The sequence below is a fragment of the Pongo pygmaeus genome, chromosome 13, assembly GCF_028885625.2.
Source record: "Pongo pygmaeus isolate AG05252 chromosome 13, NHGRI_mPonPyg2-v2.0_pri, whole genome shotgun sequence".
NCBI classification, from domain to species: domain Eukaryota; kingdom Metazoa; phylum Chordata; class Mammalia; order Primates; family Hominidae; genus Pongo; species Pongo pygmaeus.
This window is the reverse complement of record NC_072386.2, coordinates 75,636,170-75,648,119: the sequence shown is the minus strand read 5'-3', so window position 1 is coordinate 75,648,119 and position 11,950 is coordinate 75,636,170. Positions and strand designations below refer to the sequence as shown.

Genomic DNA, 11,950 nt, shown 5'->3' with positions numbered 1-11,950 from the left:
CTGATTGACAAATAATGATCTACCCAAACAACATACAGAGTAGATGGCCATTTTTGGAGAGATGGAAATTAATTCCTACAAGTCTAAATCTTGTTGTTGCTAGTAGATAAAATCCTAACTATTCCGTGATTCAACACTTGTGTTGAGATGAAATTTAGCTTAATGTTATCATATTGTACTGACACTGGAACCTAGTGTCACATGAGTTTGATAAGAGCAGAGCTGCAAGTCAAAGTGGATTTTACATCAGTTTTACCGTTACATAAAATAAATTAAGGAGGACCTACAGGCTGCTCAGATAAATATTTTCAGAAAAGGAAGCAGAAAGAGTTAACATATCCTACTGTATCATGTGGCAGAAAGAAACATGGCACTGTTTTTGTGAGTTTTTAAATTAAATACGGATAATATCAAAATATCAGTTTAGTTCGTCCACTATATTTATTTATTTATTTTTGAGACAGGGTCTCCCTCTCTCACCCAGGCTGGAGTGCAGTGGCACAATCTCAGCTCACTGCAGCCTCGACCCCGGGCTCAAGTGATCCTCCCACCTCAGCCTTCAAACTACTTAGGACTACAGGTGCATGCCACCACACCTGGCTAATTTTTTGTATTTTTGGTAGAGATGGGGTTTTGCCATGTTGCCCAGGCTAGTCTCAAACTCCTGAGCTCAGGCGATCCACCTGCCTCAGCAGGTGAATGGTGTGGACCCGGAGGGCGGAGCTTGCAGTGAGCCGAGACTGTGCCACTGCACTCCAGCCTGAGTGACAGAGTGAGACTCCGTCTCAAAAAAAAAAAAAAAAGAAAAAGAAAAGAAACTCCTCTCATCTCTGTAACAGTTTGAGTGACTTATCAGTAAAGTGTCTGTGCAACTCCCCTTATCTTACGCAGCTGTGGGTATGTCTCTAGACAAGCACAAAGAGCTGCTTCTCTTGTTTGTATAACTGTGGGTTTGTTTTAGGTAAGATCTCCTCCTTCCTGTGCAGGCTCCCAACGTGTATATGCCTGAAAAGAGGAGGAAACTTTTTCCTGGGAGCTTGCTATTAATACAAAGAACAAAGGGCCTCTGTGCTGGACCCTGTCTGCTTATCTGTCTGCAGGTGCAGCCTGAGATTTTTTTCCTAGGTTATTTTATTTTTGCCTGTTGCTGTGACTTTTCAGGCAGGCCACTTCTGCAGTCTGAATTTTCCCCAAATAAGTCTTCCTTTCCTTCTCCCGCATTAGTACTATTAACTACTAGTCTTATTGTTTAATAACAACATTTATGTAACAGAATATTAAATAATGCAGAATATGTAATTTCAAATAAACCTCTATTAAAATAACACATCATATGTCAGAATTACCTATGGACCTATGGAGGCTTTAAGAAATCTTTTTTTTTTTTTTTTGAGACGGAGTCTCGCTCTGTTGCCCAGGCTGGAGTGCAGTGGCACGATCTCCGCTCACAGCAAGCTCCGCCTCCCAGGTTCACACCATTCTCCTGCCTCAGCCTCCCGAGTAGCTGGGACTACAGGCGCCCGCCACCACGCCAGGCTAATTTTTTTGTATTTTTTTGTAGAGGCGGTGTTTCACCGTGCTAGCCAGGATGGTCTCGATCTCCTGACCTTGTGATCCGCCTGCCTCCGCCTCCCAAAGTGCTGGGATTACAGGCGTGAGCCACCGCACCGGGCCAGGACCCCAGTATTTCTGAAAAGCTCCTCAGGTAGTTCTAATGTTTCCTTCCAGTTGAATCACTGACTTTAGGTCGACTGGGGTACTTTGGGTTTTGGGGGTCGTTTTGGGGGGCTATGGGAAACTTTTCTCACAGACTTACGAAAAGTAGTAAAAAACTTGGCCTCTGGCTTTTTTGTACCTGTCTCAGGCTTTTTTCCCCAGTGAAGTATTTTTTTTCCTTCACTGACTCATTAATTTTTGGCTTCTTCCCTGGGCCTTTCCACGGGATCTCAGACTCTGCAGCCTTTGGGGTCTCAGAGGCTGGCAAGGCCTTTCATCTTCTTCCCACTAGGTGTGTTGGGATCAGGACTCTTTTTTGGAGACTTCTTTCTATAGCACGTTTTCTTCTTGTTTTGTTTTTGTTTTTTGTTTTTTGTTTTTAAGACAAAGTCTTGCTTTGTTGCCCAGGCTGCAGTACAATGGCGCGATCTCCGCTCACCGCAACCTTCGCCTCCTGGGTTCAAGCAATTCTCCTGCCTCAGCATCCCGAGTAGCTGGGATTACAGGCATGCGCCACCACGCCCAGCTAGTATTGTATTTTTAGTAGAGATGGGGTTTCTCCATGTTGTTCAGGCTGATCTCAAACTCCCGACCTCGTCCTATAGCACGTTTTTCAATCTGTATATTTTCATGAGCTGGAGTTTTTCCTGTGGTTACCAGTTGTGGAATTTCATCTTTTGATTCATTTGTCACTTTATCTTGGGCTTGTTCCTCTGCCGCATTTTTTATTCTCATGTTCTGGAGTCTGTTTCTTCTTCGATTATGGTTTCTTCACTGCAGTGCCACCACTTCTAGGTGCCACGTCATCTTTACTTAGGACTGATGCAGGCTTGCTAGCCTGTGTTGCCTTTTCTTTTTGTTTTTATTCCTCTCCTTTTGTTTTTCAAGATTTTCTTCTCTTCGTTTTCTCCTTGCTGCTTTTTTCTACTTATTAAGCATAAATTTTCTGCTGGCTTCATCCCAATTGTTGACAAACAAGGAAAAAATAAGAAGGGCAACCGATTTCTCAGTTTTCACAAACGGAAGTTTCACGCTCTCCCACTTCTCTGGCGATTTTTCTGAAAGTCCTTTTGTGACAGCAACAATGTTTTCAACGATGTACTCAATCTGCATCCCAGCGTGACCGATGTGTATAGCACTGCAAGAACCACTTTTAGAAATACTTAGACGGTTCCACCTATACATTCATTGATCTCTCTTGATAAATTCCTGAACAGAAGGTTTACAGAGACTGAAAACTTTTTTTTTTTTTTGAGACAGAATCTCGCTCTGTCGCCAGACTGGAGTGCAGCGGCACGATCTTGGCTCACTGCAACCTCTGCCTCCCGGGTTCAAGCGATTCTCCTGCCTCAGCCTCCTGAGTAGCTGGGAATACAGGTGCCCGCCACCATGTCCGGCTAATTTTTTTGTATTTTTAGTAGGGACGGGGTTTCATTGTGTTAGCCAGGATGATCTCCATCTCCTGACCTCGTGATCTGCCCGCCTCAGCCTGATACTGGAACTTTCTTTGTTTGATAGAAATGTCTCTTAATGTGTGAAGGTAAGAGCCACCTAATTCTGGCATCAGTAAGGAAGAAGTAAAAACTGCTCAGAAGGTGGAGCTTGGCTTCATAGGCTTTATATTCCTTTTTTAAAGTTTTGGAGGGGGATAATCTGAGATACGGTTTTAATTCCATGCTTATTCAAAAGCTTTCTGTAGAACTGTTCTGTCTTTTCAGGAGTTGAATTGAGTTCATCCTTGGTAAATAAACAGATTTCTTCTAAATGTGATTGAATACCAGGAGGCAAGGCCAATCTGACCCTCAGTTCTTTACTTGGAATTTTCCATAATATCACCATTAAAAATACATTTTCATTCTTGTTCAAAAGCAATCCATGATCATTTTTCCTGGACTTGCAATGTGTCAACAGAGTGTCCACTGCCTTACTAACCTGCTCTTTGTCCAGCTGCTTCAGTGCTTTCGGGGACTCTGGAATCGAGCTAGAGGTTGCAGTCAGGGCTGAAGTTGATTTTGTTTTCATCTCGTGAAGATGTGCCTCGAATTTGGTTTTTATTTCCACAAGCTATGTATGAGAGTGCTTGCTTTCCCATAGCCTTACCAATAAAGTATATGTTCAAACTTTTGGAATTTTGCCAAGCTGTTAAGTGATAAAAATGTTCAGTATAGTTCTAATTTGCATTCTTTTATCATGAGTGGGGTGGAGAATCTATCTTTTTAACGACTATTTGCATCTTTTTCTATAATCAGTCTGTGCCTGTCTCTAACCCATTTTTGTATAGGATCATTGATTATTATTATTATTATTATTATTTTGGAGACAGAGTTTCACTCTTGTTGCCCAGGCTGGAGTGCAGTGGCATGATCTTGGCTCACTGTAACCTCCGCCTCCCAGGTTCAAGCGATTCTCCTGCCTCAGCCTCCCAAGTAGCTGGGATTACAGGCATGCGCCACCACACCTGGCTACGTTTATGGTTTTTTTGTTTGTTTGTTTGTTTTGAGATGGAGTCTCGCTCTGTCGCCCAGGCTGGAGTGCAGTGGCACGATCTTGGCTCACTGCAAGCTCCACCTCCCGGGTTCACGCCATTCTCCTGCCTCAGCCTCCCGAGTAGCTGGGACTACAGGCGCCCGCCACCATGCCCAGCTAATTTTTTTGTATTTTTAGTAGAGACGGGGTTTCACCGTGTTAGCCAGGATGGTCTTGATCTCCTGACCTCGTGATCCGCCCACCTCGGCCTCCCAAAGTGCTGGGATTACAGGCGTGAGCCACCACACCTGGCTGATTATTTTATTTTCTGTTTTTAAGAAGCTCTATATATTAACTCTTGATTGAAGCTGCAATTTTTGTAAGCCAGGTGTCATTTGCCCTTTTTACTTTGTTTTGGTATTTGCTATGTGGAACTGTTTTTGGTCCATTTTGCCAATAAAGACATCATTTACAACTAGGGGTATTACAGTGATCTCATAAAAAAATGATGCAAAAGAAGTGAGCTTCAAATGGCCTACTGAGGAACCCCAACATTTAGAGATCAGGTAGAGTAAGAGGACCTAATAAAGGACTCAGTAAACAGCAGAAGAAAAACCAAAAGAGTGTGGTTCACTGAATCTGAGAGAGACGTTAACTCCCAATTATTGCCCTAATAACAATATATATATATAACATGATATTTAATATATGTTTTCCTTTTAAAATTCCTATTCAAATCACTTTTACATTAATAATTTTCAAGCAGTTTCCTGGGGTCTATCAATATGTGAATTTTTTCTAAAAAAATTAACTACATTTATAGATTTTTTTACATTTCATCAATGAATTGTCTAATGCATAGATATTGAAACTCTTAAGTTTCTATCAAAAGGGAAGTGAACATAAGACAAATATCAACCAATTGCAGATATAATGTAAAATTAATAAACTTAGGCTGAGTGTGGTTGGCTTACGCCTGTAATCCCAGCACTTTGGGAGGCTGAGGCGGGGAGGATTGCTTGAGCCCAGGAGTTCAAGACCAGCCTGGGCAACCTGAGAAAACCCTGTCTCTACAAAAAACAAACAAACAAAAAAAAAACCCACAAAAATAATTATCCAGGTGTGGTGGCATATGGCTATAGTCCCTGCTACTTGGGAGGCTGAGGCCAGAGGATCACCTGAGCACAGGAGGTCAAGGCTGCAGTGAGCTGAGATTGCACCACTGCACTCCAGCCTAGGCAACAGTGAAACCCTGCCTCATAAATAAATAAATATAAATTGAAAAGTAGAAAGAATAAATATTGAAAAGACTTATGAATTAGATAAACTTTAGGTCCTATTTGAAATAAACTGTAAACAATTTGAAGCCATTGAATAAATGTGAACACTGACCAGATATTTGATGATATTAAGAAATTAAAATTGGCCAGGTGCAGTGGCTCACGCCTGTAATCCCAACACTTTGGGAGGCCGAAGTGGGTGGATCATGAGGTTAAGAGTTCAAGACCAGCCTGGCCAAGATGGTGAAACCCCATCTCTACTAAAAATACAAAAAATTAGCCGGGAGCGGTGGCAGGCACCTGTAATCCCAGCTACTCAGGAGGCTGAGGCAGGAGATCACTTGAACTCGGAGGGCGGAGGTTGCAGTGAGCCAAGATCGCACCACTGCACTCCAGCCTGGGTGACAGAGTGAGACTCCGTCTCAAAAAAAAAAAACGAAGAAAAACACATTAAAATTTTCAGGTGGGATAATGACACTGTAGTAAAATTTTTAAAAAATGTGTGTCTTTCAGAGAGCCATACTGAAATACTTATGAGTGAAAATATATGATGTTTGATATTTGCCTCAGAATCACTCAGTGGGGCTGGGGATGAATGGATAGAGGGAATAAGATTTGTTGACAATTGTGGAAGATGGTGATGAATATAAGAGTTCATTTTACTACTCTTTCTACTTTTGTACATATTTAATGTTTTCATAATAAGAGTTTTCTAAACTGGGCACAGTAGCTCACACCTATAATCCCAGCACTTTGGGAGGCTGAGGTGGGGGGATTGACTGAGCCCAGGAATTCAAGACCAGCCTGAGCAACCTAGTGAGATCCTGTCTCTACAAATTTTAAAAGTTAGCTGGGCATGATGGTGTGGCCTATAGTCCCAGCTACTCAGGATGCTGAGGCAAGAGGATCCCTTGAGCCCAGGAATTCTAGGCAGCAGTGAGCTGTGATCACACCCCAGCCTGGGCAACAAAGCAAGACCCTGTCTCAAAAAAAGAAAAAAGTTTTCTAAAAGAGAAAAATAATAATCAAATTTCGGTTTCTATTGGCTTTATCTCATAGAAGGAGAAAATAATCATTACTCCGCTGTATTACCATTGTCCCAGAAATATGAGAAACATGAAGCATTGCAACAGGAATGTTGCTGCGAAATCAATCATGTTGGTGTGGAAACTGCAAAGGAAATTGGGGAATTTAAAATCATCTTTCCTTAAATGTTACATCGAACAGTTACTGTTCAGTGACTTAAATTCTCTTTTGGCGCTTATTATAATTTTATTATATATAATATATTAATATAATATATATTTTATAGCAAAATATATATTGCTATAAAACCAATATATGTTTCAACAGAAAAGTTACCCATGCATATCAGCAAAACTATCAGGATCACCCATAATTTCATGCCTAGAAATGACTTTTGTTCATACTGTTTATTTTTCCGTACATATATCTGCTTTTATTTAAAAAAATTCTCACTATATATATTGTTTCCCATTCTATTTTTAACTTCAAAATGGATTATATCTTTCACATTAGTGAAAATTATTCTAGACCACTCAGACACAAATATTTTTCTCGCACTCAAGATTCTTTTAAATCTCTCTCATATCTGTGGTTATTTCTCCTTTTGATTTCCGATCTTGTCAGTTTCATTCCCCAACCCTGTGCTCCCCACCATTAGGCTTGTACGAAGCTTATTTAACTCATAAGATTTTTCTCATTTGTGTTTTTCTTAAAAATTAGGTTTTTATTTCTTAATCCTTCTTGTATGTTTTCTAATTTATTAATGTCTTATTTTATCTTTACTAATACCTTATCAGGCTGTTTCCATAGTCCTCTCCTAATTTCATAAGAGTAGTTTGTTCCTTCAGTTTTTAATCATTTGTATTTAATAATGTGGACATTTGAGACAATAGTTTCCTCCTAAAGGCTTTGATTATAAAATATTCCTATTTCTACTGACTTACTGATTTCATCTCTCTCTTAAGCTCCCCCTTGATCCAATGATTATTTCAAAGTTTTTTTTTTTTTTTTTTTTTGAGACAGAGTCTCGCTCTGTCGCTCAGGCTGGAGTGCAGTGGCGCGATCTCGGCTCACTGCAAGCTCCGCCTCCCGATTTCACGCCATTCTCCTGCCTCAGCCTCCAGAGTAGCTGGGACTACAGGCGCCCACCACCACGCCTGGCTAATTTTTTTTGTATTTTTTAGTAGAGACGGGGTTTCACCGTGTTAGCCAGGATGGTCTCGATCTCCTAACCTTGTGATCTGCCCACCTCAGCCTCCCAAAGTGCTAGGATTACAGGCATGAGCCACCGTGCCTGGCCAACTATTTCAAAGTATTTAAAATTTTGAGGGGTCATCAATATATTATGCATTTTGAATTTTATTGGCTAATAATCAGTTAACATCTTAAGCACTGAAATTTCATGATGATATACTAAAGTATGAGTCTATTTTCATTTATTTTGTTAGGCACACAGTAGACCCTTTGTGAAAACATGCATCTTTCAGTTCCAGGGAATTTCCTTAAGTTGCATTTGATGTCATCTCATCTTTTTTCTCTGTCCTCAACTTCTAAAAATCTTACTATTCAAATGTCAGATTTCCCTAACCGATCCTTTAATTTTTAAAACATTTTCTCTAATTTAGATGTTTTTGTTATATTTGCCAGGAGACTTTTTCAACATTATTCTCTAACCTTTCTATTGAGTTTTCATTTTTACTATCACATTTTTAGTTTTCAAGAGCTCTTTTTTGCTCTGTGAATGTTTCTTACTGTAATACAACACTGCTTGTCTTCCACATATGCATTAGCTTCTCATCTCTCATATATTAATGATAATTTTGTCTTCTTCCTGCATATTTTATTTCCTCTAAGTTTTTTTTTTCTAATTATTTCAGTCTCTGTCTTTCATATAGAGATTTCTTCAGTCTGGTGATTCTTGGCTAGAAGTTAATGGGGTTCCAAAGAGTGGATCTAAGGCTCTGTGCTCATGATAGGGGCTTGTCAAATGTTCGCTTCACTGCTGGTAGAGCCAGCTGGACCACTTAGTTGGTGAATCTCTGACATCATTACCGTTGGGTTTTGTGTCTTGGGCTGGTTCAGTTTCTCAGAAGAGGTGCCTCTGCTCCGGGACCTTTTCGTATGACAGTGCAAACTAGACCCTGCATGACTCCAGGGGACGTCATTTACATAACCATGTGTATGAAAGACTCCTCAGGAGCTGTGCCACTTAGCCCTGCCCTAAAAATATGCAAGCTGCCAGCCATTTGGAGAGGAGGAAGAAGGTTGGGAAGTGGTGGGGGGTGAGAGGCGGGGAGTGGAGAATCTCAACATCCATTATTATTTTTTTCACTTAATTCCCTTTTTCATAAAGTACCCCAACTCTCATCTGTTTTAGTGTCTCCTCCCTAGCCCTCACTAGCCTCTCCTTGCCAGAGATTTTCTCTTCACTCTTGCCAGTCATCTACAGACATTGAGGAGGGGCAGTCATAAGCAATATGGAATCAGGGAGATGTCAGGTCCTGGTGCTTCTTAAATACACTCTCTTGTTTCAACTTCACCCTAAACTCTGCCTCTGGGGGTACCTGGCTCCATTAGTTCCTGAGTCTTCTGGGCAGTTCTGTGGTACAAAACAGGTGGCTTCCTAGATTTCCCACCAATGGTTCATGAGTCAACCTTCCTGAAGGCTGTCATTGTCCCCCTCCATCTGTCTCGTACTTTCAAAGGTTTGGTTTTTCTTCACCCATTCATTTTGTCCTTGTGTCTTTTATAGAGATTAATACCTTTGTTCAGTTCTCCATATTTAACTGGCTGAGGATCTTGAGCAAGTGTCCTGAATATGATAAATCCCAGTGTCCTCATTTGTGAAACAGACTTTGCATTGTTTAAAGTTCGAGAATCAGAGAATTTGATGAACCTATATAAAATTACATAATGTAATAATTTTTAATTTTCTGATATCTCAGTTATTCAATTCCACTTGACCACATTATCTAGAGGCTATTTATCTTGGTACTGAAAGTTAAATTCAAGTACTTTACTTTCGTCACATTCGTGGCTGCTGATCCTATTTTTAATTTTTTTTTATTTTTAACTGTAATTTTTTTGTTTGTTTGTTTTTGTTTTAGAGACAGGGTCTCACTCTGTCACCTGAGCTGGAGTACAGTGGCTATTCACAGGTGTGGTCATAGCTCACTGCAGTCTCAAACCCTGAGCTCAAGCCGTCCTCCTGCCTCAGCTTCCCCAGTAGCTAGGACTATAGGCGCATGCCAGTACGCCGAACTTGATCCCCCCCACTTTTTTTTTTTTTGAGATGGAGTTTCATTCTTGTTGCCCAGGCTGGAGTGCAATGGTGCGATCTTGGCTCACTGCAACCTCCACCTCCCCAGTTCAAGCGACTCTCCTGCCTCAGCCTCCCAAATAGCTGGGATTACAGGCATGTGCTACCACACCTGGCTAATTTTGTATTTTTAGTAGAGGCGGGATTTCTCCATGTTGGTCAGGCTGGTCTCGAACTCCCAACCTCACGTGATCCGCCCGCCTCGGCCTCCCAAAGTGCTGGGATTACAAGCATGAGCAACTGAGCCCGGCCTGATCCCATTTTTAAACATCTTTGAGGAGAAGACCTACGACCATCTCTTTGAAAATGCATTCCAGAGGATTCCTTGAGCCCAAGAATTTGAGGTTACAGTGAGCTATGATTTTGCCATTGCACTGCAGCCTGGGTTACAGCGCAAGACCAAGAAGGAAGGAAGGAAGGAAGGGAGTGAAGGAGGGAGGGAGGGGAGGGGAGGGGAAGGGAAGGGAGAGAGAGAAAGAAAGGCAGGAAGGAAGGAGAGAGAAAGAAAAGGAGAAAAGAAAAAAATTCATTCTATTGATTGAGTTTATAAAACTATTAAGGCACTCCTGCTTCAGAGTCAGTACTTTACAGGTACTCGAAGAAAAAATCACTTCACGTTGCCTGAAAAGCAGCCTTTCAGATACTTGAAGATTTATATTGTGTCTGATGGTTGTCAGCCCTGAGATAAAATGTAAAACCACTTTTATTCTAAAATAAATGGAAACAAAAGTATAGATGTTTGCATGAGACATAATCTTTTAAATTTCTCTCTTTATCCTTTAGGCATGCTTTTTTAGAAGCTATAAAAATCATGTTTACATTTTAGAAATGAAATATGAAATGCCACCCTAATCTATGCAATCTCTACACATCTTAAATCTTTGGAGAACTTTGTCAACGTTAAAAAAAGTAGAAATTTATGAAGATAATTTTGTTATTTATAGAATAGTATATTTCCATCCTTCTGTGCCAGTTATCCTTAAAATATATTTGAAAACAAATGAGATTTATATTCATTGGTATTATTAAGTGGGAATATATTATGTGAAGTTAAGACTAAGAATGTGACTCATTCAAAACTGGAAGGAGTAGCTAAAAAAGGATCCAAAATGAAACCTACTGTAACAATCTTTCCTATCAAATCATTGCCAAAATAATTTGAAAATAATCCAGATAAAATATTTTGGGAAGTGTTAAGGGAGAAAATAGATTCTGTTACAAACTATGATTAATAACATTTCCAGTGCTTCTCAGCCTTTTCCTCCTTAGGGATGTTCGAGAAGTAGGATTGCAACAGATATGCCAATACATGAAATTTGGAATTAATGGAAATTATAATAGCAGCACATGAGTGTTGGAATACCTGGAGTTATACTAAAGAATCCCAAGAAACATCGTAACTTCTAGATTCTACTAGAACCTAAGTTAATCAAGACATACCCTTCCATGCACATATTACAATGAAAACAGAGACAAATTAGAAGACATCTGCAAAATATTTGCAGTGCAACCTTTCTGGAAATTAAAGAAGACTGGAGAAGATATTAAATGCCTATTTCTTAGGATTTTGGTCTGGAACGTTTACTTCAGCACATCGTCTTTGTTCTGCTGATGGCCAACTACATTTATGTTTCAGAAACTTTCTCCACAACATAGACCTCGAAAAATGATTCATCGAATCTTTACATGGTGCTAGACTTTCCTCCATATGAGAAAAATATAGAACAATATTACCTCTTTTACTCTGAAGTCCATAACTGCATTCCAGACTCTACTTATTTTTCCATTGTGATGCTTTCTTTATTGATTACTTATCTAACTCAACAAATATTTATTAGGTGCCTTTTTTGTACCAAGTACTCTTCTGTGCAGTGGTGATATCTCTGTATAGAGGACAAACAAGACCCCTGATCTTGTAGAAATTAAACATAGGCGGAGAAATTGTCCTGGATTTTACTATTAAAATAAATCTAAGCAAATTGGAGGTAATTCAGAAGAAAAAAAGCAGAAAAAAGTAAATCCACATGAACAAAATTATTGTTAGGATTTCGGTTTCTTTGTTTTCAGTTATTTTTTTTCCTCTGCCAGGACTTTTGTTTTTATTTTGTTGCTTTCCTTTGTTGAGTGTGTATGTTGAGGGGGT

At 40.0% G+C, this 11,950-nt stretch overlaps 1 pseudogene; it reads right to left on the bottom strand.

Moving 5' to 3' along the window:
- Window positions 1–1,742: 1,742 nt before the first annotated feature.
- LOC129043495 (ribosomal L1 domain-containing protein 1-like) lies at window positions 1,743–3,738 on the bottom strand (annotated as a pseudogene).
- Between the last annotated feature and the right edge of the window lie 8,212 nt (window positions 3,739–11,950).